Source organism: Miscanthus floridulus, chromosome 8 (assembly GCF_019320115.1).
Source record: "Miscanthus floridulus cultivar M001 chromosome 8, ASM1932011v1, whole genome shotgun sequence".
In the NCBI taxonomy this organism is placed as follows: domain Eukaryota; kingdom Viridiplantae; phylum Streptophyta; class Magnoliopsida; order Poales; family Poaceae; genus Miscanthus; species Miscanthus floridulus.
Window position 1 is genome coordinate 229,011,370 of NC_089587.1, and position 5,802 is coordinate 229,017,171.

At 45.4% G+C, this 5,802-nt stretch overlaps 1 pseudogene; it reads right to left on the minus strand.

Moving 5' to 3' along the window:
• Positions 1-4,068: 4,068 nt before the first annotated feature.
• On the minus strand, positions 4,069-5,801 carry LOC136470777 (probable phospholipase A2 homolog 1; annotated as a pseudogene).
• Position 5,802: the final 1 nt, after the last annotated feature.

Here is a 5,802-nt window from a genome sequence, read left to right on the forward strand (position 1 = left end):
TGGCAGGGTCCGATCACCACTGACCGGACGCGTCCGGTCGCATTAAACCCTCACTAGAACCTTACTGTACTCGACCAGACGCTGGATCCTCAGGGTCCGATCAGTATTGACCGGACGCGTCCGGTCGCAGATTCACTCTTCTGGAACCTTACTGGAGTTGACCGGACGCTGCCTCTCAGCATCCGGTCACTTGACCACTCTAGTGTCCGGTCACGCCAGACGTAATCTCCTTAGTCAAATGAACTGACCGGACCCTACGGCCAGCGTCCGGTCGCACCGGAGCCAGCGTCCGGTCAGCATTTGACCCTCCATTCACTTTCAACTCTCAATCAAATGTGAATGAAGTTTGCTCCATTGGATCTTAGGCATATGTAGGAGCTACCTAGTGCTAGTTTTAACAAGTGTGCACCACACCTAACTCACTAGACTCATCTAGGTCAAACTACCCGTCTATACCCCCCTTAATAGTATGGCCAAAGGAAAAACAAATTCCTAAAACTACTCTAAGTGTCTCTCCAACTCCAATCGACACTTAGAACTAGTCATCCTTAACCTTGTCGTCCATCCTTTGAAACCGAAACGATTTCCATCGTAGGGGCATGACCACCTTGATTGTCTAATTGATCTCCATTACCATGACCTAACTTAATTACCTCTACAAAACATACGTTAGTCATAGTAATCTTGTATTGTCATTAATCACCGAAACCCAACAAGGGGCCTAGATGCTTTCAAGCATCTTGTGAACTAGCTAACTTTTCTTTTAATTTTTCATTTTTCTTTACAAGTTGCTCATCATTGATTATGCATACATTTGTTGTTGCACTAGCCTCAAGTTGCTCAATTTTAGTAGATAGTTCAATATTAAGATTAGCAAATGTCTTATATTGTTCAAGCAAGGTTTTATATGCTTCTTGTGAACTATCTAGCTTTTCATGCAATATTTTTAGCTTCTTTTGTTGGCTAGTGCAAGCCTTAGCATGTTTAAGATTTTTTTTGCACAAGTTCATTAAGAGAAGGCATTTTATCATCACTCTCACTCTCACTAGAGGATGAGCTTTTGTTACCTCGTGCCATAAGGCACACACAAGAAGAGCTTGATGATGAGTGCTTTTGGTCTCGCCTCTTGTGATGGTCTTCTTCTTCACTTGAAGAATCATTCTATGACCTTATTGATGTGAGGGCTTTGTGCTTGCACGCCTTCTTCTTTGTCTTAGGTGTGGGCTTGTTTGGACAAACTTCTACAAAGTGCCCCAACTCGTGCATCTATAGCATCATTTCTTTCTTTGCTCATTTCTTTGATTGGTGAAGATGAAATCTTGAATTTGGATGGGCACACCCTTGACATTGAGCCTTTGGATCCTCTTCACCTTGTTTATAAGTTTGATTGATTCTTCATTAAGGTCGGAGGTGGAGGAGGAAGATTGATCATCATCACTTGAATCTTCATCATGATCATCATCATCACCATCATCTTCTTCATCTTCACTTGAGGAGCTTGAGCTTGATCTTGTCTCAACTTGTTTGCCCTTCATCTTTTTTTTCTCATTACATGCGAGAGCATTAACTTTGCTTGATGACGAGGCTTCTTCTTGACCCATCTTCCGTGATATTTCAAATACCACTATCTTGCCAATGACTATGGTCGAGGTTATGGTGCTCAAGTCCTCCATGTTGTGAAGGATAGTGATGATGCTTGCATATTTCTTTTGTGGTAGCACGGAGATGATTTTCCTCATGATGTCCGCATCATCTAGCTTCATTAATCCTATTGAATGGAGCTCATTGATAATTAGATTCAAACGAGAATACATATCACGAACAAGCTCATCATCATTCATTTTAAAGGAATCATAATTTTGTTTAGCTAGATAATGTTTTTGCTCATGGACATTAGTTGTGCCGTTATGGAGCTCTTGGAGTTTTAACCAAATTTAATGTGCCATATTTAAAGTGAGCACTTGGTTAAACACATCCATGCTAAAAGATTCAAACAAGTAATTTTTAGCTCTAGCAATAAAATGAATTTCTTTTTCTTCACTCTTAGTGGATTTATCAGGATTCTTAATGGGTTTCGTCCCGTCACGAGTTACTCTCCAAACACCCAAATCTACCGCCTCAAGGTGACAAGTCATTCTAGCTTTATAGTAGGGAAAGTTAGTGCTGTCAAAGTGCGGAGGCCTAGAGGTATCCATCCCAACCACTCTAAATAGCGTCGGCTCAACGGCGGTGAAGCCAAAGGTTCAAATTAAGCCAACCGCCTCCGATACCACTTGTAAGGGACTGTGACACCTAAGGGGAGGGTGAATTAGGCAACTTAAAACTCTAACTCTAAACTATGGCCTCTTTTTCTATCCTTAGCAAAAACCGACGCAAAAGATAAACTATCTAAATATGCAACTACGGTTTTGCTCGTGTGTTGCTATCTCTACCATAAAAAGGAGTTATGCAACCTAGGTTCTAAACCTATCAACTAGCCTATCACTAAGCTAGAAAAGTAAAGCACAAACCAAGATTGTAATGTAAATGCGGAAGCTAAAGAGTAAGGTAGAGATATGCAAACTCCCGTCGACGACTTCGGTATTTTTACCGAGGTATCGAGAAGCGCGCAAGCTTCCCCCTAGTCCTTGTTGGAGCCCCTCGCAAGGAATCCCTCGCAAAGGCCAAGCTCCTGGTCGAGTAACTTCGTGGATAGCCCCGGGCCTTCCCCACGCGCAAGTGGGTCTCCGGTGTGCCTTCCGGCAAGCCTCTCCTGGACCGCTCCCCGCCGTCTTCACTATCAAGCTTCCGGCCGAACCGTCGTGTGCCTTGTTTCCTTCGGTACACGGTGACGGCCACACCACAAACACAGTCACCTTGCTGCTTGGACGAATGGAGATCGTCATTGTGTAGCTCGACACTGGCGCGGAGCTCGATGCCACAGAGTGAAAAGGAGGTCGGCAGTGCCCGTGATGGACCGCTAGCGGAAGAAGGCCCTGACGCGGATGCTGTCGAGGCCTGAGATGCGGTGGTCGTCGAGGCAGCCCATGAGGCGGTCGCTGAAGGCAGCGACGTAGCTCCTCGCGGGCAGCACGATGCGGCAGCTGGAGCGGAGGTCGACGATGAAGTCCTCGAAGCCGACGTCGAGCGTGTAGACACGCGCGGGAATCCCTAGAGGCGGAGCTCGCCATACGTGGTGGTGGCAGGCGGTGATTGGGTGGAGTCCGGGAGGGCGAGTGGGAGCAGGAGCGACGCCGCGAGGAGGCGGCGCGCCATTGCAGGTTCATTGCGCGGGTCAGAGATAGGGGGCGGAGCCGTGGAGGCCAGAGGGGAACGAAGAGACGTGTGGGGGCGGCACAGCAATCCAGAATGGGAGAGTCGAGCCATTAAAGTGTCCAGACGGGAGTCACAGGATGAACCGTTGCGGTTGACTAGGCGTCCGCCCGTAGGCCCAACAAGGAGGCGTCTGGACGGATGGTCGGTCCGTCCTGACCCTAGCATTATCGCAAACTTTTACATTTATTCAAGGACGCCATAAATTCAAGCAGCTCATGTATACTTCCTGCGTTCAGAAAATTGAAAATTGAAAATCTAGCTTACCGAGGCATCAAAAGTTCGGCTGGCTTTAGGAATATATTTATTATAAAAACATATTCTACAATTAATCAAGAAATATTTGTTTATTGTAAATATTCACAGTTTATTTGTATATATATCTAATCAAATCAGGGATTGTTTGACCTCTCGAGAAGAGTTTTTTTTTAGTGTGGAGAAAGTATATATCATCAAGATGGCCACGATTTGCTAAGCGCAGTTGCAACAATGTTGCTACAACCAAACGCTCCCAACAGTCCCCACTCATCAACCAGGAAAAGGAGGAAGAAATAAAACACGAACACACCACACCTCCACCTAAATGAAGTGAACACCCATCTTTTCCTACTCATCAAACTCTTAAGCATGACCCACTGGCCACTAGCATCACCAATACCCCTTTCTCCAATTTGTAACGAACCAACACGGAAATTCTTCCTCCATTTATGTCCTCGGTGACACCTGCAGCCCACCGGTGTCACTGAATATGTAAAGAAAGGGAACCCCACAAAATCGCAATGGTTGTTAAAGGATTTTTACAATAACCAATGGGGCATCATTTTTCTCCTTTTCTCCCCAATTTGCCTATGCCACCAACTAGTATGTTGAAAAATATATGCTCTGCTTGGGAAAAAAATACTATTAAAGCTGCAGAAAATAAAATGAACACTTTCTTCCCTTTTCAATTCGGCAGTCCAAAAAATAAGCTACGCTCCAATGAAACAATAGTAATCATGTGGTAGTAAATTCTATTTTTCAGTGGAGTATATATGTATTTCAGTGAGAACCAACCAGCATGCAGCTGAGGTGAAGCTTAGCTAACGCTAGAGTTCCACCTTTTGGCTGCCCAACTGGCTGAGCATGATGGCCATATCCATCCCTTGAGTCATTGTCGCCATAGCCAACTCATACGGGCATTTCTTGGAGAAGCCAACCTTGCCTGCCTTTTTCACTTTCTCATGCAGTTTTTGAACTTCTCATGGCATTTCACGCTCATCATACCTAGCAGAGAATAATAAATAAATCAAAGCATTAAGCAAGAGACATATCGGCTCAGAAATTGCAGGTGAATAAAAGTCAAAAACCATTTGAGTTGGTGGTGGTGGGGGAATACCAATACAGCAATACCATATCCTCATGCTCATCCTTTGTTGATCACTATTTTCACTTTTATATATCTCTTCATGGATGGTAAATGCAAACTTTTGTGGTTCGATTCACTGATATGAGTTTGAGGCCTTTGATTTTATATACTAGGCCATGTTTAGATTGCAAATTTTTGCAATCTGAACACTGTAGCACGTTTCGTTTGTATTTGACAAACTTTGTTCGATCATGGACTAACTAGGCTCAAAAGATTCGTCTCGTGATTTACAACCAAACTGTGCAATTAGTTATTTTTTTTACCTACATTTAATGCTCCATGCATACGTCCAAAAATTGATGTGATGGAGAGAGAGTGAAAAAACTTGAAATTTGGAGTTGATCTAAACAAGGCCCTAGTAACTTTTGTTCTTCATTAAAGAGCCCTCATATCCCAATACATACTGGCATGGCATACCAATTGCCAGTTGCCACCATCCATATGACAGACAAACACATTGTTCTTCGGAACTATGAACAGTACAGCACATTACCAGAGAGAAGCCAGAGCAACGAATTGAAGTGAGTGATTTATTATGCTGTAGGCACTGAATTTGTCAGTTAACCACTACTCCTAGTTAGTAGTAGTAGGATCCAATCCAACGACATCACAACCAGGAAATGATAATATACCGAGTGGAGTGATCACATTGCATCAGGGAACGCAAAACCGAATGAAAAATTCCTTGCTAGTGATGATTTGCAGGCCCATCCACCCATCTCACTAACGAGGACAACAAGGCAGGCAGGGACGCAGGCAAGCAAATGTAACCTTTCTTCTCGACGCAGCTGTCGTGGTCGCGGCAGCAGGCGTCGAGGTCGTCGCAGGGCTCCTCGCCGTCGCAGCCGCTCCAGCCCACGCCGCAGTACTTGCCGTAGCGGATCCCAACCGCTGCGGCAAAGAAGCGTTACAAAACAGGAACCAGATCAGATCGCCGCACCGATAGAGTCGATGAGGATAAGGCGGGGGGTCACGCACAGTCGCAGTTGAGGGCCGCGCACGAGCGGCTGCAAGGCGGGGGCTGGGGCGCCGAGGAAGCGGAGGCGGCGACGACGGTGAGGAGGATGGCGAGGAGCGCCCGGCGC